The sequence below is a fragment of the Brienomyrus brachyistius genome, chromosome 18 (assembly GCF_023856365.1).
Source record: "Brienomyrus brachyistius isolate T26 chromosome 18, BBRACH_0.4, whole genome shotgun sequence".
Classification (NCBI taxonomy): domain Eukaryota; kingdom Metazoa; phylum Chordata; class Actinopteri; order Osteoglossiformes; family Mormyridae; genus Brienomyrus; species Brienomyrus brachyistius.
Window position 1 is genome coordinate 22816229 of NC_064550.1, and position 24258 is coordinate 22840486.

Genomic DNA, 24258 nt, shown 5'->3' on the forward strand with positions numbered 1-24258 from the left:
CACAATCACGATGGTGGGTGATGATTTGAATGCGAGGGGCCCACACTTTCACATGTGAACAAAAAACAAAATGGTAATCAGCGAGTGAATTAAACACTTGGTGAAACCAGCGCCCAGGCACTACCGGTCTCCTCACCCCATAAACCACCGTGAAGCGCGGGTACCCCACCCCCAGCCAAAGAGAGAGAGAGAGAGAGAGAGAGAGAGAGAGACCCGATTCCTGTTTGACTGTAGGGAACGAACTGAATCCCCACGGGGAAAAAGTTTCACGAAGAAAGTTAAACTTCTCGGCATTTAGACGTACAGTGATGTCTGGCTGGGCGTTTTTTTTACATGGAGTTGTGCCTTGTTTTTCAGATCCTACGAGACTGTTTGGAAACTCCTACCGATTTAACTGCAGGTAAGTCCGCCCGGGATCCCATCCGGTCCGTTTGAAGTGTCTTAAAGTTTGATCAAAGTCAGGCCACGGATCCCGCGTTTGTTTGCCAAATTACGGCGGATTTGCCCAATAATAAACTACTTTCAGCTTGTCAACCTCGGAATCGAGGGCATCATTAAAGGAATTTTGGGTCCTTATTCAGTTCTAATGACAGTATGTCGATCAGTAAGTTATCTTGTAAAATATGTCTGCTGTCTTTTTTTAATCGCGTATTTGTGGCCGTGGACCTATAGTTTCTTGTAGCGCTGAAAGTGTTTTTAGCTTGGGGAAAAAACGGGTGACTGATATAAGACTTTATGTGGCCTATAATTAATTCGATAAATAATTATGTTGTCTAGCACTTAATAAACGAATTATATTTATTTAAACGAATTACAGTAAACTATAATTAATGCTTTTAAAATGCACTGATTTAATAATACTGGTTTGCAGTAGGTTAGCATTAGCATTATGTTATAAGTCGTGGCTATGAAACAAGCTTGCTAGGCCTATATAAAAGGTATTCAATGATTTAATATAAATTAAGTTTATCTCTGTGTTGAGTAGCTTAAGTTAATAATTCATATAATAAGATATCTGTCTGACATTGAAAGACCAAGCAACTCTGTATCCCTGCATTAAAGGGACCAGGTGAGTCTGAAAGTCTATTTTTGGGAAATATTGTGGTGGATTTCCGTTAAGGGCGTCCCAAACCTGGTTCGGGGACGGAGGAGTGGAGAAGGTGAATTCACCTACCGCCCATAGCGCCTCCAAGCAGACCCATCCCCACCCCCACAGCCTCACACACACACTAACCCACCAGAGACATTTAGAAACTTGACAACTGTACTAAATGCACCTTCTCTTCAGAGACGAAGCCTAGTTAGGGGCGAGAGGTATACCTCATATTACTGAAGGCATGCGACTGCTAGGCGAGCCGATTATTCCAGCAGAAATACGGCCAAGAATGTTATGTAAGAATAGACTAATCATAATTACCTTCACCAGAACATCCAGCTAGGAAGAACCAGATATTTTAAACGTGTCAGTACAACCTATACTGCAAAAAGCAATTTATCAGCTACTGTGCATGGAAGTTTGCCTGCTACGAATGCAACCTTCGTATTCAAACAAAAACGTCAATTTGCAGTTTAAAGTTAAGCTGGAAACCTCCATATATATATATATATATATATACATGTGATGCAGTTAAATTTTAGCTCCTAAAACGCAAAACTCTAAAAGATTAGGTAAGCTTGAACTTAATTTAACTACGACATCAAACCTAAATTTATTAACGGCTTACGTGCATAAAAGCAAAGAGGGGGCGTTTTCTCCACGGAAATATTAAAGTTAATGAAAATGAGTCATAGAGTCACCCTAAATCACGGTGGCTGAGTAGCTTAGCCGCCCTGCTGGAGACAGACCCCGTTTCCTCCTTCTGTTAACGTGGATAAGGCGTCGTCTTTATTTCGACTTCTCACAACTTGATCTGTAATTGCAGGATGCTAAGAGGGTCCCCGCTTCCGTTCTCTCCTAGTGCAATGCGAACAGGGACACAAAACAATGCTGTTTCATGCCTTTAAGATAAACCCACTGCGATCATGAACAACACACATACATAGGCTACATACATACATACATACACACACTGTGTGTGTATGATCTACATATTTTTATTTCCATGGTAGTCCTCACATGTTGATAACTAAGGATCCTCTGTAGTAGATTCTTTTCCCAATAAATTTTTGAGTTTCAATTCACATTTCTTGTCACTACTGCGGTCTGTTGAAGAAAAGCTTTTTTTCAAACTACTAGTCCGACGACCTAATTTCCCGACGATTGCTTTGGCGATTTAAGTGACTGTTGAAATGGGTGGGAATCAGACCGATTCATTTGCAACACCGCCGCCCTGAACCACAGTGACATGCTTGCTGAAAACATCCATCATTTCGTGGCGCAGGTTCGCGTCGCTAATACTGTATTTAGGCTACGCGTGACTTTGGGTTTTGTCATACTTATTAGCCGGAATGTTTTTTACAGGCATCAGAAATTTGGCGGAGCTGTTTGAAAAACAACAAACTCGCTAAGTATAACCCCTTATATTTGGACCCATGTCAAATTTACAGCGCGCGGCTGCATGAATAATGCAGACATTTCTTTAAAACAAGGCTGCAGTGTTTTTTGTATGTGTTGCTTGTGGAACTGAAGTAGAGTTGCAGTTTAAAGTCACGTGACGAGAACCGCAGCGAAGACCGCAAAATGAGGAGGTTAGTTAATATTTAGCGGTGTCAACAAGTTGAAAGGTTGAAATTTAGGCCACGTCAATGAGCTGAACGGCGAAAAGGCTTAGAAACAATGCAAAAGGATCTGGCAATGATGCACACTTAGTCCTAACAAAGGTCATACATAGTCATGCAAACTAGCATGTGGATGAAGGTCCATTCAGATGAGATCTTTCCCCTCAGACTATAGCCTCATAGGAAAGGACGCAAACCTCTTTTCTGCATTTCAAAAGCAGGCCCTTCCATCCTCGCTTGGTGCCTATTTGTGTTGGACCCTTAACTTGGCTTTTAACCCCCACCCTGCCAGGCATCAATAAACGATCGCAGAATTAACCTGTGGCAAGGCGAGATGGAGAGAGTGGGTCATCACAAAATGGGAGACTGCCTTCAGCTGATTCATTATTTTCCCTGCCTGTTGTGTTGTGGGGAGACTGATTACATCTGGCCACACATGCTGTGTCCTTGATCTGCCATACCTGTACACCCTTGGCATTCCTGGATTCTCCCAACTCTATCAGTTTCATACTGTGAGCTTCCTTGTACAAACTGAAAGGCTCATTGTTCTCTAAAGTCTCCAATAGCAGAGTTGGGTTAGTGCCCAAAGCAATGGTTAACGGCAGCTTTGAAGCGGTTTGGAGGTGACCCTTGTGTTGTATTTTCTTAGGCTGAAAGTGTCGGGTCAGCTGAGCTGCTAGGCTCTTACATTAAATGTTACCATTTTACCCACAATGCAAAGTTCTCAGAGGTTCCACCCCCCCTGCAGTGCTCTCCAGCTGTGGCTGGTTTCTCTTTCTTTGAAGGGATATCATTGGCCCAAATCCCCCGTTTCATAATTTAGTAAATGTACATGACCTGTCACTCCATTCCATCCGTCTTTCGACCCCCTATTCTGGTTAGGGTTCATGGGGATGAGACATATATTTTGAAAAATAAACTGTCAAGAGAAAAACTATGCTAAATGATCACAAACCAAGTAGCTTAAAGCGTGTGAGTATATTTTTGTAGCGTTGGCCGTCTGTTTAATATTTTTCAGATCAGAACCGAAAAACACTCTTGGAAAAAGACACGTCACAGAAAATGTAAACGCTCCCTTAAAGCTGTGATCAACTGTCCTCTAAGTGCATGCAGAATTTCAACATTTGGTGCGAAATCAGTGTTGCAGACATTTCGGACCATAACGACCATGAACGCGATAAACAGCAAAGAACCACACAGAACAATTAATTTCCCGTTAATTAATCACAGAAGTTTCATTGATTCTCCAGCGCCATGCGGGGAATCTTCGTTTCGAAACGCATTTCTGATGCCGCATACGCTTAGGAAAAAATGCCAAATGTTTCATCCCGCTTTTGTGTTTCGAGCGGACGAGGCATTTTTCACTCCAAGTGTGAAGCAGCCTGTTTAGTTCGGTTTCCACTTGGAGGTGGGTGCTGCATGCTGGATTAAGCCCCTTCAGATACTATATATAGTAGCATAAATATTTAGTGACCCCCTCTCCCCCCCCATCCACAGCAGATCCTATACAAACCCATTGGTCTGGCTCTCATTCACAGGCTTTGCATACAGCTGTGTTAACAGTTGGCGCAGGGCTGCCCTGTCGGGTCAGATCTGGCGGCCGCGCGTCGGAGCTAACAGCATGTAAGCACTTAGCGCGGGCGCTTTGCTGACTAGCCGAGCTCGCGGGATGCCGCGCTGTACCGAACCGGAAAATTCTGCGTCTCGGGGCGGCGAGAAAGGTCACCTTTTAGAATCAACCTACAAGATCCGCAGCCAAGGAGAATATTGTAAATACCACAAAGAGCTGTCACTCCAACGGAGAGTTGGGGGTGGGGGCGGCTCTAGCGCATTATAGTGTGCGCTCATTTTACTTAAGCCGTTAAATCGCCAAGGGAGACGTTTGAATCCCGCGTTTATTGTCGTCAAGGTGAATAAGGGAGCAGGCTGAAGAAACAAGTAATGGTTTTTGTGGCGAGTGAAAAGTACACCCTTCGCTTTAATGTAAAGTACATGTTTACCTCAACAACAACAAAAAAATAAAAGGCTATATGCCAGGAATTTTATACATGAGGAGGATAATTGATACATTGGTTTAAAATAAGCCTACTGCATGCTGTGATTGCATAGTCTCAATACTATATTATAAACCGTTATATATTATATATATATATGCACACTCCACATATACAACATCAAAAAAACATCACTTGCACCTTTTATGCCTCACAGGAGACGGACTGGACAAGGAGCGGCTGGTAACTCAAAGAAGTAAAGAAGCAGTACGTCACACATCTCTCCAGGTGACATTTGGGATGTAGCCTTTGTGAAATCACTGGGACGCCAAGGGCAGCTCATATGCTTCCATGATTTGCACAAATGCGATGAGAAGTGGCTGTAAAACTTATGAAACAGAGGCCATGGTGGCTTAATATGTTCATGGGCGTATTTACACTCATTTAGGTTTTTTGGTTTATTCTTCTTAACGGTGATGAAGTGGTGAAGTTATCAGAAAAAAATCTATATAAAAAATGAATGAAAAAAATGCCTCTGGCAAATATACATGTTTTGTTGGTCCATATTAATGTTTTACTTACTTTGCCACTCATCTTCTCTGAATTTTTAATGTTTGACTTGCTGCCGTCGAGCTGATAGATTCACTCTTCTGCGCGTCTCATTTTCTTGGTATTTTTGTACGCAGCTGAGAAACTTTTAAGTCTCGATGCTGAACGGTGTCCCTGACTCACTCAACCCCTTTGTGGGACTTTACATGCTCTGTCTCACTTTATTTCATTTTTTTTAATCTCACGCCCGTCTGTCTTGCATCGCCGTCCATATTCTGTGCATCGTTTTAACTTGATTTTGAAGACAGGCGAATGTGAATGTTTACTGGAGGGGGATGTTGGAAAAAGAGCGGGTTTGAGAAGCAGTGACGAGGAGCTCAGCTCGGGGACTGCGGTTTTAGGAGGAAGGAGACTAACGTTGTGTCTCCAGAGTATGTGGTTCTCCCTGTTTTGCCCGGAAACAATTTTGCCGGGGACCACATCATGGCGTGGCTACGAGGTTCCTCAGAAATTGTGGCCTTGTTCAATCAAGCTGTCGATCAATCAACCAATCAGTCAGGGTTTTATTTGTCACATACACAGTTGTACTTAATAAAATGTGCAGTGATTGCTTGGCTGCCTGGGTCCAAGGCTGTGAAACAGGGAACATAAAAATGAAGAGACAAAACGTAATTCAGTATTTATGGTAGGGGAGCTGGAAAGTCTGGCCCCCTGATACATGGGCAAAAATTATGGGAGGGTTGTAACCCCCTCAATAATCTAGACCAGCCAATACAACCCCCTGGACCCCCTTAAATAGGTGGAGACTCCCCCGCCCCCAGGGCTCAACCCAAAGTTATGCCCTTGCCCAGACAAAACGTTACCTTGGGCCCCTCGCTAGGGTTGCCACTTTGAATTTGGAAAAATATGAGTCCCCCACAATGGATAGAATTAGCTGGTGGGTGGGGGGTGTTCTCCTGTGATAGTATTTGGCAAGTGTATTAATTAGTATTTTTCATATTGAGGGGCCCTTATAAATTTGCCAGGACCCTGGAATTTGCCAGAGTACCCATGCCCCATCTGTGCCCCTGAGTATTTACGTACACGAGCTGTACAGTGGGAGTACATATGAGGAAATATGTATACATTGAGTAGAGCAACATGGTCACGCATGGGCCCTAGACAATGTCCTCGTCAGGGAGCTGATGTCTCTCAGTACTGCCTGCAAGATGTTATATCGTGGGGTTATAATGGAATGAGTGTGTGACCACAGGTAGGCATGTGATAGGCCAGTCAGCCAAGCAAAGAAATAAACAAAAAATAAAATATAAACACAGGATGCTCTGGTTGTTCATCTATGTCCTTGTTTTTCCCATTTTACATAACAGTGTGGTTAATATTATCCCTGTCCTCACAAACAGAGCCTCTGACACTGTTCTCAGAGCAACAAAGGGGTATGTAATGTTGTCAAGGGGCCTGACTTTTAATACAGGGGTTGCTGGGATAAAAAAAAATCGCCTTGGTGCCTCGGAAGACGAAGGCGAGGATGGTGTAAGAAGTGCATAACCCGGAGATGAAGGCCTCACTGAGAATCTTTAAGCAAATGTGTCCGCTGTTAGCCTTGTGCTAGTTCCCTGCATTCATTTCTAACACCTTGTCCGGCTAGTTAGCTAGACTTGGATACTCTTGCGCAGTACTAATGCGTGGAGTTTCTGCCATGTGGTGTGGAAAAATAAAATATATTTTCTCAGTGAGTTTAGCCACACAGTCACTTATGCGCACTCAATCTGGCTCCTATCAAGCCCTCCCTGAAAAGAGAGGCAATATTTCCATAGGGAGATTAGCAATAATTTATTTTATTGACTGGTGTGCTGGTGTTTATTAGGCTGCGGAGAGAGAGCGAGCACTCCCTCGTCTGGCCTTTATTATCCACCAGGCGCAGAGTGAAAGGCCAGAGTCAGTCTGCAAGAAGGATTCGATATGACGGTAAATTGGTAATTATGTACGTACAAAAAAGTGCATCCTCTCTCCGATCACGGCCGGCCTGGGAAGGGGTGTCAGTGTTTCTTTGGAGGGTCTGGTTAGCCGTTTAAAAGCATCGAGGCGGCGACCCGCCTGAGGGCCCACGTGGGTTAAAAAAATTTGCATGACCAGCATTGTTCCAGAGTTCATTGTCATATGCACAATAAACGGTCAGTTACACAATACAATGAAGATCTTACTCTGCATAACTGTCTGCAGTCTCTTAATAATATTTAATTGCTTAAACAAAGCAAATTACCTTACACAGAGATCAAGGCCTGCACAGCTGACAGTTGTCTTTTTCTAAAATTCTCACAAAAACATTCAAACTGTAGGGAAGTGGTGTATTTTTATCTCGCTGTAACGCCTTGATTTGTTATGCTTATAGACGTAATACCTCCTGTATGTATCTAACCCACATATAAAAAGGTGTCCCTGTGAACAAACACGTTCAGCTGATGCATATAAACAAACATACCTAGACAATGAGTATTAAATAGAGTATGAAAATGAAACTTTTGCTCACGGCTTATTAGCTGGACGAGTATTGATGATGAGTACTGGATGAGCTGGATGAATACTGGACGAGCTGGATGAGTACTGATGAAGAGTACTGGATGAGTACTGATGTGAGCTTGATCTGTGCGGAATTCATTCCTGGCTGTTTTCCATTCCCCTTGTTCAGACGTTTTCATGGGAGTGTGTGAATATTCTACGTAATTCCAGTTCATCATCAGGTATTCACATACATACCCGATCAGTCGTATTGTCATACACAGGGAAATCCAGAGTCATCCGCTTACTGAACCGCATTGTGGACCGAGTGTCAAAGTGTCAGGAGTGATTCCCCCCCCCCTCCCCCAGCGTAAATACTCAGGATTGTGTGAGCCGACCGCTAAGCGGAACGAAAGCAAAACCAAGTGCTGCCGAGTGGCACGGGTCACGTCGACCTGCTATTGTGCATCCGGTGTGGTTCTGTTTTCAAGTGGTCAAATACAGTGATGCCACTGCGATCTTGATTTAGCTCAATTACCTTAGTCTTGGTCCAAAAAAAGAGAAAATCCACTTGGAAAAAAAATAAATCTGTGCCACCTTCACAAATAAGATGTTAAAAAAACTGTAGTCATATATAATTGTTTTTTTTTTTTTTTTTGCAATTTACGAAATCATAGCTTCCTCTTTGCAATGGAGAGCTATCAAAAATGAAAACAAATGACCAGTGTGGAGATATATATCTCACGCTTCCTTAACAATAAAAGCTAGCAGTTGGCCTGTTTGGGGGCCAGTGTTTTTGTGCCATTTGATGGTGACCTAAAAACCTTCTGTGAATTTGAATATGAAAGGCAGTACTTAATGTTTTTGCACATCTGTTACTGATGGGAGTGGTAACCGAACAAAATGATTCAGTTGGAAAATCAGGTTGTGAAAATCAGTTAAATGAGAAATTGCGGGATGGGGGAGCTTTTCTTGTAGGGGACCTTAAATTATTTGTTTAGATTTTTATTAAAGTGAGCCATTTAAATTTTGGAATGTTGTACAAAACAATGAGGTTAATATCTAGCAACATGCATATGAAAAATATGTTTTATTTTCATAGGTTCTCTTTACTAGTGGATGGATGTGCACACATGATCACTCTTTTGGTCTGTTTTTTTAAATAGAAATTTAAATTTTGTAGCTAATCAGATGTGTTTTAAAGTTTCTGCTGTGCCAGTGACTCCTTGATTGGGGGGGGGGGGGGGGGGCGCTGGGCCATCCTCTGTGTTTTCCCAATGAGATACAATTGTGCGCTATCCATCAAGATAATTAAACGTCACTCTCCCATTGTTCAGTGGATATTTTTGCGGCTGTGTAAAATAAATCCATTGCTGCAACTAAGCATAGAGGAGGCAGGCCACAGCAAGTACAAGATCTGGAGGGAGCTGTTCTAGGAGATTTGGGGGCACTGTTGTGGGAAATGTTGTGAGGTCTGGTGATTTTTGGTGATTCTGTGGGACATCTGCAGGGAGCCATTGTAGATGACCTGGAGGGACCAATGTTAGGAGTTCTGGGCAGAGCTGTTGTAGGAGATCTGGGGGCACTGTTGTCAGAGATCTTTTGGGATCTGGTGATATCTGTGGGAGATTTGCAGGAAGGGACCAAAGATAGGAGATCTTGTGGGAGCTGTTGTAGGAGGTCCGGTGAGAGCTGTTCTAGCAGACCTTGAGGGAGCTGTTATAGGAGATCTGAGGGCATTGTCAGAGATTTTTTGGGATCTGGTGATATCTGTGGGAGATCTACAGGAAGCTCCTGCAGATGATCTGGATGGACCAATGTTGGTAGATCTGCTGGGAATTGTTGTAGGAGATCTGGTGAGAGCTTTTGCAGGAAATCTAAGGGAAGGTTTAGTAGGAGATCTGCAGGAAGTTGATTCAAAGCTGTGACAGGACTCTTGGCGGTGGAAGTTCTGGCGACGGGTGAAGGTGATGTTTGGCAAAATGGACTCATAAGTAGATTTTTTTTTCTTTCCGGTGTTAAGGTGCAAAATTATTCCAGGCTATTATGCTGAGTGAATGCCTCCGTGCCGGTTTATTGTGCCATAAACTGGTATCGCGTGTGGTTCAGTAACCAAACACAATGATTGGCGATGTGGCCCATCGCGGGCACTGGCGGCAGATCAGGGGGGGTGCGGCTGGCCACACACCACAGAAGCGGGCCCTTCCTCCCTCAGTTAGTTTTGGAGCAGGTCCTAGTTGCATCTATAAAAGTGTTCATTATTGGCTTGTTAAAGCTTTAGAGGAGGGGACAGCACTAATGTCACACTCTTTCACTCTGGACTATCCCTTTCTCTCTCTCGCTCCTGTTTTTCCTTTCTCTTTGATTTCTGTTGGCCTTCCTTTTTTCAGGTTTTGTTGGGCTCCGAAATAATATGTGGCTTTGGTTCTTTGCTGTCTGGCTGGGGTCTGTGTGTGCGTGTGTGTCTGCTTCTGTGTGTCTGCGTGTGTGTGTGTGTGTGTGGGTAAAGCTTTTAGCTTAGGGTTTAAATCTGAGTGTCGGGTCAGTGGAATTCAATTCAACGCGCCGTTACTTAACATGCAGAACGCTCATTGCGCCACTGCCTGCTCGCACGCTTATTATGAAACTCTAGCGAAAGGCACAGTTTGTACATTCGTGAAATTTCTTGGCACGGTGAATACATGCTAAGAATAAATGACAATAGGTGCCCTCTGTTTTTCTTCATTGCTCACTGGAAAGCATATTCAGAAGTCTGTAGCTGTCTTTGTTTCTGTACCAGAGATCTCTCTTTAAATTTTCTTAACCCTGTAAATGTAAAAAGGGCCTGTCTGGGCATTTTCTGCCGGTTGTGGCTTAACAGAAATACAGAGGAACCTGCTTATAGCGATCACGGCAATAGTGACCAGCCGCTTATCTGGATTATTCCTGTACGGATACTGTTTAAAAAATCCCCTTATAGTAATGAAGTAGTCCATTTACAGTGTTCATTTTGTGTCTCTAAACACAACATACGGAAAAAATTTAAACTGCAGTAATAATTCAGTTATTGAATTTGTACAGTACTGTAATTTGAAAAGCATTGTGAAATAGTCAGTAAAATTCTGTAAATAGTGACACTGTCTGTTTTATTACTTTATATTCATGTATTTAGCCGTTAATCTGAGACATAAAAAAGGGGGGGGAAATGGTTATAATTATCATCTGCTTATAGCGATCATTTCATCCAGACAGACGTGATCACTATAAGCAGATTCCACTGTATATCAAAATGCCATTGCAGTGACTGGCTGTAAATGCAAGGATCGAGGCCCCCATGAAATTATACCCATTGCCTCAGTAAACCTCCATGCTGGAATTTCCAGACGGTCTACTCTTCTGCGGCAGGAAACCAGAATACCTGGGGAAAACATGCAAACTCCGAACCCCGAGAGGGTAACAAGGCGCAAACGGACAGTGTTGCTGACGTAGCCGCCATACTGGCCACTTCAGAACTTGTTCAAGTTTTCATGATGCGAAGTAAATCTATACCAAATGTTTTTGATTTTGTTGTTTCCATGTTCTTTAAAAATTCTTCAAACTTGATGAACTTCCATGCAAAATTTCCATTTGTGCCCAAAAATAAAATCAGACGTAAACGTGTTGTGGTCCAGCCATTTTCGAATAGCCTAACTAAATTATGCACGTAACCGTATGATACAGTGTGTATCTTTAGGAGGATTGTTATGTATGTATTTATTTTTTGAAGTACTTCATATTTTTCATGAACGAAACGAAAACTGATTTGATCCATATGCCAGGCCTAAGTACGTACATCATGGCTGAATTGATTCAAAATCCTCAATACTGCTACAAATGTAGAAGAAATTGAGCTAAAACAGTAAAACCGGCACAGATCTGTATCTATGGCATATTAACGAATCATTCTTCCATGTTAAGATGTCACTGTCCATTTCCGTCATCCAGAGTTTCAGATGATTTTTGTTTCAGATGATTTTTGCAGTACAAAAATAATCAGATTGACTTGTTTTGAAATGAGAAAACGTTCAGAATGTTTTTACTTGAAAAGTAGGACACTTCAGTACCTGTTAAATTGACCTAAATCGTATCCAGTCAGAGCTGATTTGAAGCATATCGAAATGTCACATGTTTGACCGTATCTTTTTGGTATAAATAATGTTGATCCTGTATCTAAATGTGCATCATAGTCTGAGAAGAAGAGATATGCTTTCCTACTAATTTTTACAAAATCTACTCCCTTGCCATAAATAGTAGGCTACTAGAAAATGTCTGAGAAGCGAACTGGTGAAATGTTAAATATTGCAGAAAAAAGAAAAGGCTGGAAGGTAAGCTTTTTGAATGCAATGATTAGTGGTTTACAACGATTTTGTTCATTAGCCCTGGTATTTTTAACGAGTGGTTTTGCATAACCTGAGATCGTACCATTCCATAATGTACCACAATTTCACACAATTGCCTGTTAGCTGGAGAATCCAAATTGTTTGTAATTGTATTTTCGACAAATAATGAAAAAAAAAAACCCCAATCATATAACTACAGTTTTTTAATGTAAAAATTTAACGAGCTTCAGAAATTATTGTCTTTAGTTACATGTACACAATATTATGCCAGAAACCATACCTGGATACTATAATAGATTTATGCTGGATTATTTATTTAGGTTTACAGCTAGTTTGATTGAAAGTAAGGACAAATAGTGTTCTTTTCCATATATTTTTAAAATAATCAAACATTTCTTTTGTTCGGCAAATGCGAAAGGTGGAACAGTCAGTTTGTACTTTTATATAACATAGAGTGACTGTAAGATAAAAGATATATTTAACTTACACATGTTTTTTGGATGATACGAGAGAACTTGAGTTTTCCATCTTGCATTGTTTTGTACTTTGTTCACTCAAGTTTGGAGTTTTTTTGACATAATGTTTTGGTTGCTTATAGGTTAAAGCAAAATGATGAACATTTGGGGTGGGGGGGAGCTTGAGGCAGCGGGGGGGTGGGGGTTGAACTGTAAATGCTTTCTACATTGTAGATGTGAATGCAGAGAAGGTTCAGTGGAATCTACTGTATTTCCCCTGCACTCTGATGTTGGAGTTTCTGTGTAGGTTTAGGGGAGAATAATTTCCTCACAGATAAAAATTAGATTTCGGGATATCAGCATCCCAAAAGATATAATAGGACCTGTTGCTCAGAATTGTCCTCGTACTAAAACTGGGACATTTATTGAAATCCTCAGCTTGAATAGATGAAAATTGACATTTTCGCAGCTCACAGAAGTATTGAGCCGCGGTCATTTTGACAACCTAGTTAATTAAAGAAGAGAAATCCAGGCAGCTTTTGGAGTTGGCTTTCGGTCAAACGCATTGGCTACATTTCTGTTTGGCTTTGAGCTGCGCTGCGATGGAGCCTGAAACCTGACACCTGTCCATCTATTTTCCCCTCACGTGCGGTTGTAAACAGAAAGCCCGTCACTCCTGTATGAGTGTTGTCAACAGGTTGCTCGTTTCCATGGAGACCGCTCGGCCCAACAGAGCAAGCCAGTTATGCTATATTTATATATATATACATGTATCTGTGTATATATACTGAGAGAGAGGAAACGACAGAGGAATGGCTCACGAACTGAGGTGTACTCAGGCTGATCTTTTTATGTGTTGTACAGTTGCATCACATTCTTATCGCAAGCAGTTATTTGATTTCTAGATATCTGTATGGGTGCTGACATGCGAGATGTAGCTTTGCCCTAACAGACATGTTGTCGGGGAAAATGCTATCAGGTGTCGACACAGTCTCCGTGGAAACTGCTCTCACGCAGTTTATGATTTCTGCGGCCGTCTGCATGGAGCAGAAGGGTCAGCAAATGTCCAGGGTTGGTTAGGAGTAAACGAGAAGTGGAGAAATAGGGAAACGTATAAGTAACGCTATGTTCAGTCAGAAGAACAGGAATGATCTGTATGCTTGCTGTATAGCTAATGTGTAAAACCCATCTTTCGAGGTTGACTGTACAGATAGTTTGGCGTGGGATATTTCTGGCTCTGGCAACATCTTATCCTGTATGTTTTGGACTGTTTAACAGACAGGTCCATGATCACCAGCGTCCCACCAATCAGGACAACGGGATTGATGTCTATTGACGTGTGCTGGTCTGTCGAGGCCTGGTGTCTGTCTAAATCCTGACCCCGATTCCTCCTTTTCTGAAAGGATCACAGGCTGACAAGTTTTTGAAGCTACGAGTTGCTATTTATACTGTTACAAACTTTTTTTTATTGTCCTGACATAATGCTACAAGAAAATATGCAACACAGGAGGAAAGTACTGTTAGATATGTGTATAATTCGTTTGGAAAAAATATTGTTTGCATTATTTTAATGTTACGCTTTTTCCCATATCCCGTCCACCAGCCTGCTTTACGGAATACTGTATTTGTAATGTCTGTTACCAAGTTCAAAGCCACTCCCCAACCCCCAGCCACCCCCTTACCCTATCATTACCCCCAAACCAAAATGCAAGGAGAGAGATGGCCATGGAAGAACAAGATTATGACCAAACAGATTGATCGACCTACATCATAGGACATGGGAGGAAAAAAATGGGGGAAAAAAAGTTACATTTTTTTTCGGTATGTGTTTTTTTTTTTTTTTTAACCGTTGCTGATTCTGCTCTTGCTAATTTTTCTAGACTTAAAGTAATTTTTTTGGCATTTTTTCTCTGTCTTCTGCTCACTTTATGAATTTTGGTTTCCCCCCCTCCTTTTGCCTTCTGGCTTGATAACGCTCGCTCCTAAAATGAAACAAGGTCAATGGCTTTCCGCCCCGATCATAACGGTGTAGCTAATGTAGGCAGGCCTGCACCTGTCCGCTATCACGGCCGCTGTGCTCAGTTCCATGTGTCTTGGGGTAGCCATGTAGAAAAGGGCGCTATATATATCAAATAATTAGAAGTTAATTAGCCTGTGATGTGAATCAAAGCTAGCTAGGAACTTGGCCTCTCGAAATGCGCAACTCTGAGGTAAAAAGTCGAAACGATCGTCAAGGCAGGGAAGCTCCCATGCTGAGGTGGCTTAGAGTCATGCAAAGATGCATGTCTATTAATTTCCCGTGACAGAAATCGCTGCCAACTTTAGTTAGTTTTATGCTATTTGTCTGCATTTGACTCTCTGCCTCTCTGAACCCAACAAAGGATGCATTGCTTTCAATTCATTTGTATACCGCATTGTTGCACTAATTTCAAAATGTTTTGCAATTTTATTATAATGTCGAATTTATTACTATTACCATCTGTGATGCTTGCAAGAAGAGAGCCTGCTAAATCAACTTATTGTGCATGTGCACAATGACAATAAAGTTGACTTTGAATTTGACTTTGAATTTGACGAGACCGTGACTCGCTGTGGATACGAGCATCGGCCAAAGCCTGAGGAAGTAACGAGATGAACGTGTTTGAAGAAGCAGCATGTTTCTCTGTACAACTTGCTGGCCGCCTCCTCTTGGGTATTGATGCCGGCACCGCAGCACAATTGCCCATCACTCCACACTTTATGAGGTGGATTCAGTTAAAGAGCCGAACATGCCGAAATACATCCCAGGGCCAGAGGGCGCCTGTTAAATTCCGTGTACGTGTGCTGTTTCTGTAGGCCGAAACCTGCCAAAATCCCCCTTCAAGACGTGTAAATGAACGTAATGAGTCTGCTAGTGGAGAGCAGTGTCCCTGCGATCCATCCGGCCCTGGCTGGTGTCTCTGCATGTAAAAGCCCCCCCCCCCCCCCCCCCCCCGAGCATACATGCTGCATTTTATCCCAAACTGAAAGGCAGGAGAAGTTCCTTTAGATTAAGGGGGTTCTCCCAAGAATGGTTCCCATTTAACCAGAATTAAACTGTCAATAATAATACACATAATTCAGGGGACCCACCACCCTCCAATACACTTTGGATGTGGCAGGAAGGCTGCACAGTGAGTCTCCTGGTGTTATTGTGGTGTGTAGCGTGATACATAAACCTGCAGCCTTGATGCTCTCATCATTTAGTTTTGTTTAGCTTATCATATGTCGCCTGTTTTCTGCAAATAAAGAGCAGGACTGTATGTGTCTCAATAGTTGTGTGCATGATTTTATTTCATTATATTCTGGAATACTTACAACAAATCAACAAGCAGAATTACGTGTTTGTACATTTTTTTTTGCATTTAAAGGTCATGGCAAACCACTGAATGACTGTGAATGATATTTCAGTTATTATTTATAGGTTGGAATTTCCTTGATTCCACTGATACTAGAAATGAGTTTATAATTTTTTTCTCGTTTTCTTTTTCTCTGTGGAACGTGTTCTTAAATGTATATTTTATCACTTCTGCAAGGGATCTGCTTTTCAGTTTCAATTAAATTTATTTACGTGCCTCGTCACTAACGGTGGCGTTTGTAGCTGATTCATGAGCGACGGTAAGGAATAATAAAATAATAATAATTGTTTTATCATGGGCCGTTCCTGTAATGACATGGACAGCTTGAGTCTCTGTGGGATGTGGGTCACACAAATAGAACGGGAGCCGTGTAATTATGCAGTCCATCGAGCATCGGCGGTCACGTGACCTCCTCGGAAAGATGCAGGCGAGAGCAAAAAAAAAAACACACTAGAAGACGACGGTGGGAGTGCAGAGCTCTCCGTGCCATGAGAATCGATTCCAAGACACTGTGGTTTGTGGGGACGGAGAGTCGGGTTAGGACGACATAACAGGCTAGCTATTCCATCGGGTCACATGACATGTGGGATGCGATGGACACAAATGGCCGTCATATTGCTTGCTAGAAAGAGTATGACTGTAGAGTGACAAAAGGGATGATGACACAGAGAGGGGACTATCACACTCCTACGGGAGAGATGTGTGGCTCCTTAACACTTTTCAAAATATCTTCTTAATAGTCCAAAAAATTGCTGGCGTGTGAAGCTAGCCTGTTCTGTCCTTCTACAGAGTCAGTGTAATCAAATATAACAAAAAAAACACTATCAATTAAATGTCACCTATGATTTCCTTCTATGGACCAGATAGCAGTTAATCTTAAAGGGAGCTTGCCGTCCTGTCAAACCGTGGTCCCTTGAATTCAGTCATTCCTTGCTTTTTTCGGCTGCTCTGATGGTCAGGAAGCAGGGAAATTCACAGCACCCCAGGGAGCATGCAGACTTCCTGTCAGGTGACACAGTCGGCAATACTCGCTCACAAAACTGTTCCCAGTTACAGCGTCCGTCGCTACCCGCTGCTGCTGCCATCGTAATTAGTATTTGTTGTTCGATTACAGACGGTGCTGGTTACAGGTGCCCTTTGCAGCCTAGAGGGTTCCTGGCAAATTAAAACACTATTGTGGGTAAATAGTGATGAACGCAATGGCCAACCACTAGTTAATGGTAATAAAAATGTGTATAACTGTAATTCTAGCTCTGAAGTACAAAATTGCATTCTCCCTAATTATGAGAATTAATATTCATTAGCATGCTCGTGTGTGTTGTTTTTATGCGCTGCCTCGTGCGCTGACCATGCGGGGGTGGGCGCGCTCTGCCGAGGACCATACCTCCGAAGCTACCCTTCCTGTCTGCAATGGCATGAAATTCACTGGCTTTGCTTCTTGCCCGCAGTTTATGCTGATTGGACCAGCTGTTCCACTTAAAATCACCATGGCAACCACAACCAGTTGCCTAGCAACCGGGCTCTTTTTATTTTTTTCTGCCCTCCCTGAGCCCCAGCCAGTACTCCACAGGCTAGATATAAAGAGAGACAGGCGATTGAAATTCCCCTGGATTTTAGGTGCAGATGCCTGATACAGTGCACCGTTTCCCTGGCCACGGGTTCAAATCGAGACGCGTTGGGCGGTTCGATTGCGCGGCCTCGTTAACAGCAGCGCCCGCAGCGGGCTCCAGTTGAATTTCCGGGCGAAGGGGAGGGGTGTGGGGGAGGTGAACATGACCTCATTCACAAGTGACCGCTTACGCGTTCCCAGCCCCCGGTGGCCGGATCTGTGAAGGAACCGCTAAAAATGAAGTGAGGTCAGCAGTTTGGAGGGTACGCCTTCCATGCATTGCGTGCAATGCGGCCGGAGACGTGCCTGAGTGTGTTTTTGCCGGGAGGAGGGGGCCAGGGCAGCATACTCATAGTGACAAGCTCGCTTGGGCCTTGGACAAGCTCGTAGTCAATGGTTCATCATTGTTTAAATATAAATGCTTCTGTCGGTCAGCTCCCTCACGCAGGTTTTATGGGGTCTCCTGGGGGTTAAACGGCTCGCCTTCGCTCCCACACGGCCATGCATGGGGAAGATGTCAGGGCTGTCCCCCATCTTCCCCTTTTCACGGCCCCTTCCTGCCGCCGGTTCCCCGCAGCTGTTGTGTGGAGGATGACGCAACGACGAGCAAAATGTTGCAGATCGTTTGATAGAGGCAAGGCCTTCGAAACCGCCCGCTTCATGGGCAAATCAGCGATTTCGCCCGCTGGGGGGGGGGGGGGGGCGGGGGGCTGTGATGGAGGGGCCCTGCTTAGGACGGGGCATGATTTTCGGGGAGTGCGGGGAACCGCCCTGCTCTCTACGGCTGTGACCTTATTACCTAGAACAGCTTAACCGCTAATTGTCTCTGCCGCTCACGTAAGCCGTTCGAAGGTCTTCAGAGCTATGCGTGTCGTTGGCTGGCATTAGAAAAATAGATACAGGTTTTTATGTACTTTTTATGAGGTGGGGGAGGGGGAGAGTGAGAGAATTCCATAAGGTTCCCTTTATGTCACTTGCATGTATATTTATCTTTATTAAATAATTTGTATATTTGTTTATTACCCAGGTGAAGTGGGAATTTTTAGATTGTCGAGCAGTAAACACTGCTCATGGTTTATGTGCATCCATTTGGACACAGAAAAATGGAGAAAGATGTGCGAGAGATTTGTAAGTAAGGAGACAAAACATGTGACCAAAAGATAATACAGTGATGAAGTTAATGATGCTTAACGGAAGTGTGTAAAAACTGAAGGAGCTGTACCTCTCCGGGCTGGCAGGAGAGTCAAGCAGCAGCACCATCTGATCTGATAAAAGCCGACTTTGCACAGGTGTAATTGCGTGGCTCATGCCTTTCCCTTCACCCTCACTCCCAGCCGGCCCCGGGCTTCCTCTTGCCCAGCTTTGGTATATATCGGCAGATTAGCAATTCATGCCTGTGTCTGATAGGTTATGGGCTCAAATCCCATGGCCAGCAGAGTAGTCATATTATCGTTGAGCTCTTGGGCAAGACCTTTAACCCCAACCATTCCGGAAATCCTGGTTAGTCCTTAATTATACGTCACATCAAATACAAAGTTAAATACAGAGTAAAAAAGCATCTTCTGCGGTGAGGTTCCCCAGGAAAGTGGAAAAGTACGTGGCGTAACGTCCGTCAGTTCGTACGTAAAAGGGCATCCTTGCGAATGTTGAGATTTCAGTGTTGGTGGCATAGCTCCAATGACGAATCGGTAAATGTGGCGAACACGAACGTGACGCTAAATCGATGAAACGTAGCTTTTTATTTTGCGATGGCGTGACGGTCTAGCACTCTCAATAAGTGACTTGATGATCTGGGGGTGTAAACGTCTGAGGAAATCAAAATGGTTGCTATGGGACTGTGACACATACACACAGCCAGGTCGGGGGCTGTGAATTAAAGCACACACCTGTGTTGAGATGATGGTGGATGTTCCTCAAAGAGCCATCCAGGACTCAGAAGAACACCACGCAGTTCCTCTAAAGAGCTTAGATGGGCAGGTAACTCAGATATGCACAGTACCCTTTATGGAACAGAGCAGCACTTTCGACATTGCACTTTACTCTGCCATATTTCCATTTCAGACAGTTGTTTATTTTATATTTATTTCCTATATTTATACTTGATTTAGCCATGTTTTCTGTTATTCTATTTATTTCATAAATACATACCTCTGCAGCTCCTAGTTATATGACTGCTTTGATGTTTTGTGAGCGCCCTGCTTTACACTGTCTAATCCTGTCACATGTTTACTGCCTGGATGGCACAAGTAAGAATTTCCGTGTACTGATGTACAAAACGCAGATAAAGAATCTTGAATCTATGTTGGCACTGTAAAACATAGCATTACAATACAAGTATCTGATCAACCTCGTTAGGTATTTACGTACAATTTAGATGCTGCATATTTCATATTTGTTGGCGGTTTGAGTAAATGAGGTCACTACCTGTGTGCCACTGGATGAGAGAGGGGCGTGCTTTATATGTGCTTGCGTGCCTGTGTGCTACTTCATGCTAAGGCAATGTGGTGAAGTTGCTATGGTGATATGGAGGCACAAGGGGGAATGTCTTGTTTTAGCTATGCTACGAAGCCACTAAACCTTTTGGTCTCTGGTGTTGAAATTTGGTCGGCAGTGAAGAGTATTGAAATCCCTGTGGAGACCCACCCGAGAAAGTGTGATGATCTAGATCAGTGTTTCCCAGTCCGGTCCTCGGGTATCCACAGCTGGTTCATGTTTTTGCTTCGGCCAAGCTCTCTGCCAGACAGTCCACATTTTTGCTCCGGGAGCTGGGAAGAAGCAAAAACGTGAACTGTCTGCGGGTCCTCAAGGATCAGATATGGAAACACTGATCTAGATGTTTACTAATGTTAAGGCGCTTTTAATCTTCAGGTGCTTCATTTTAGCCTTTTGCCATTATTTACCTTTTTTATGCGGTTATGGGTGGTAAGAGTTTTTGAAGAATCGGAACAGTTACAGCAATGGCACCTCACTCACCAGCTGTAGCCAGAACCAAGCGACAGCTTCTATCCCTGCTCTGCACACGTCCATTCCATGTGTCGCCGTAGGCTTTCTAGTGCAACAAAAGGCTCGGTTTGTCTCCTGCAGTACACTGTCATATTTGTGGGTATCCATGACGCCAACATGGTGATGCATTGGCGTTGTAAGCACCGCAGTGGCAAGTGGAGGCCTGGAACCCGCGGCATCGTCCCCAGCTAATCGGAGCGGCTCTGCCGTGATCCGACCCCCTAAACACTCGGTGGACAAAATCCTCTCCAGCTTCTGTGACGGAATCTGTGCCGCCCGCCCCCCATCCCCCCCGAGGGTCCGGCCTACGGCCTGCTAGGCAGGTGATGAAATCACAAGGCCGTTGTTAGCACCTGACGCTACGCGTGGGCTGAAACTGTGCACCCTAGGGGGGTTATGTAACAGTAATAAACAGCACCTAGCTAGACAACCTCAAGAAGACCTGTTTTTGCTTTAAAGAGACTTCGTTGAAAGTGTCTCTGTACCTAGAGAACAGTGTAAATAAAGACATGAGTCAGGGCAGAGTATGCTAACCGCTAACCAGTTCTAAGTATTAGCAACAGTCTGCAACAGTAGAGTAAGTTAGACATTCATTAGATTTTCACATAATGCAAATGTTAGTTATGCAGAAAATTATTTGATCTTATTTGTCTGGATTTGTGGACTTTCTTTTAGATCTGTTATCCATTCATCCATTCGTCTTTTAATGGTCAACCTTTTAGTGATACCTTTTGTGTGTGTGTGTGTGTGTGTATGTATATATATATATATAATTACTTTATATATAAAGTACTGTTCATAAATAAAAGCCATAAAGAAAGACCCATGTTCAGGTCTTTCAAGGTGCACAAGGCTGCCATGTGTTTGGGGCCCTGGATGGTCGCTGAACTACATCTCGTCATCCGAGACGTTCCCGCTGGATGGCCATCTACATCAGAGATTTACATTTTGTTCTTCGCTCTCATTATTATTCATGACTCAAGCCACCCCCCCCCTCTCTGAGCCCAGCTGATGGTGGCATTGACAGATGAGGAAATCAGCGTTGGGGACATTTTTATTCACTATTACATTAAGCCTCTGTTTTTGCTTGGAGTCAGGCTGCGTTTGACGCTTGAAAGATGGTGACAATTGAAAGGGTGATATTTGACTTTTCCAATGATTTAATACATACAAGACTATGCACTGCAGCCTCACAGTCACATAAAAGTCTTATTTAAAGATGACTTATTGTTCTTTTCAATTTACAATATCTGTTTTTTAGAACATGGTGTGTTACTTAGTTATTAGAAACACCAAAACTTTTACAGATATTTTCATTAATATTCTGTATTAGAATTATTTATTTACATATTATGTAAATGTCCAGTAAATTACTACGTGTTATATATGTGTGTATGTACGTGAGTGCGTGTGTATATATATAGAAGTATGTAATAATTTTAATTTATCGAGTAATTCATAGTAATTTGCCACTGTCTGTGTGTGTTCCTGTATTCTGTACTGTATGCCTGAGCATACTTCATACTCTTGGGTTTGAGCTTACCTTGTAAGCACCTTTACTCTTGGGCCAAGCCGGGGAGCGAAAGGAAAGGATTTGGGAAAATGGGCAGCGGTGTGAGCACAGTTTCAGCTCTGAGATGCAGGCGGGCCACAGGATTCGGTGGAGCGCCTGGAGGGGGTGTACATTTGGGTTTAAAAGTTCACAAAGTCCATCCTAAACAAATGGTTCTTGCGTCCCTCCCGTTTATGATAATAAAAGCTGTGAACGGGCGGTGTTTGTCCAGCCCTGAGGTGGGCGAGCTCGTGACTGAGTGGGCCAGGCCTGCGGAGCCAGGCCTACTGAAGCAGTCAGCACCACAACAAAAAGTACAGGGGATTCTGGGTAAATTAGAGAGAAGTATCTCTTGTATTGTCCGATGCCTGTCTCATTGTGAATGTGTTTGTAAGGCGTGTTTGAAATTTGTCAATGTGGAGCTGAAGTAAGACTCTCAGTTAAAGGAAGATTCCAGAACATGGCGTCTTGCAAATGACATGGAAAGTAATGCTGTTTAAAAAACAGAAATAATAGAGTACTCAGACCTGTCCATTAGAGTAGGATGATCACTGATTCATCACTAACGCCCTTTGTGACCATAAATTCTCCTTGGGCAGTGCAGAGAAGGTACCTGAAGCCTATATGCTGCCTGGCTCTCAGTGTGTTTGGGGTTAGAATGTTCCGGATATGTCTGTGAGTGTTCCACTGGTGATCCGGTTCTCCTCCAAAAGACTTGTTTTCGTTGAGAAAAAAACGGTGATGGGTTTGCTGATGAAGTCAGGGGCCGTTCAAGTCCGGGGAGGGGCCACCAAGCACCCAGGCTGACCCATTGGGCCTTGGCTACTTGGGCTGATCGGAAAGCGTTTGCGTTAATAACCCGTAGCAGCCTGGCGAATGTGACACCCGCTCTGTGGTCTCATATGAGGTCAGGCTGCAATTCCAGACCCCCCCATGCCCCCCTTCCCCAGGCCTTAATCTCTCACCGCACACTCACAGAGGTGCTGGATTTGGGTTAATGCTGGAGCTGCGTGTTTGAAATGCAACCAATCGAAAACTGCAGTAAAATAATAAAATAAAAGAACTAGCTAGCAAGCATGAATAATTAAACAGGAATTTTTAAAAGGCCCTTTTCAATTCAGTGGCAAACCATTAAAATTAAAACATTGACCTGGACACTTTATTATTATTATTATTTTATTATTAATTAATTTGTTTATTAATAGGTCATTGAGCTATTTTTTTCTACTTGCAGTAACAATGACGGAAATGCAGCATAAGAACATGAGATCTAGTGCAAGCGTGCGATCAGACACTTATGTTACGTTTGTATTTTCTTTCGACCCGGTGGTAGAGGACGCCGGCTGCTTCACCGGTTTTTATTTTCGGAGTGTTGCGGTGTCCAGGAACGCCGCGTCTCCATGCGCTGGTGCAACAGCGCCTGGAGAGGGCGGGGCCGGCGCCTCCGCTGGTGGATAATCGCTGCTCTTGGGCGTGCTTTAAAACGTGGAGACTGCAGCTGACATCGGGACAATGTTCACGCGAGCGTTCAGAATCAGAGCTAGATGTCAATAGTTCAAAATACCGAAAGAATAAAAAAATCGAGGAAAACAGCAACAATTTTTAAAAATGTATAAAATATATACATTTTAAAACACAGCTTTGAAGTATATTAAAAATTATATTTGAATATAGCTATTTGTCATAGTTTCAAAATAATTTTAAGCTATGTGGGGAAAATATATATTTTTTATTATTATTACATCATATAATGAAAAATGTGAATGAATGACTGTAAATTCATATGGAAGCAAATGTCTTCTATATTTATTTTGAATATTTAACATTTTTATAAATGATTTAGAGAAACGATAAGGTGGATCCTGTAGCTGCGTCTGTGCCCCCCCCCCCCCACCTGCCACACGGGGTGAGACTTGCTTTGAAGGTGGTTTGAAGATGCTGTGGCCTTCAACTTCCTTCGCAGCCTCAGATCTCCTGGCTTTGTCTCCTGAGCTCCATGTCGTCTCGGGCTGCGCTCTTACGACCAGCCGTCTGCCCACTTCCTCATTCTGCCACGACAGTAGGCCACTTCGGACCAAATGTCGCTCCGCCTCGCGAGGCCTGTGCTCACTTCCCGGACCCCTGTTTGTTTGTTTCTTTCTTTATTT

The 24258-nt window shown here is 43.2% G+C and overlaps 1 protein-coding gene across 1 annotated transcript in view; it reads left to right on the forward strand.

Annotated features, from left to right (window-relative positions):
• Positions 1–4611: 4611 nt before the first annotated feature.
• The window catches only part of bhlhe23 (basic helix-loop-helix family, member e23), a 67542-nt gene continuing 47895 nt past the window's right edge, over positions 4612–24258 (forward strand). Inside the window, exons 1-2 of the mRNA XM_048984425.1 lie at positions 4612–4701; positions 4930–5000. The gene's annotated coding sequence lies outside the window, so the exon portion shown is untranslated. The remainder of the gene's footprint in view (positions 4702–4929; positions 5001–24258) is intronic.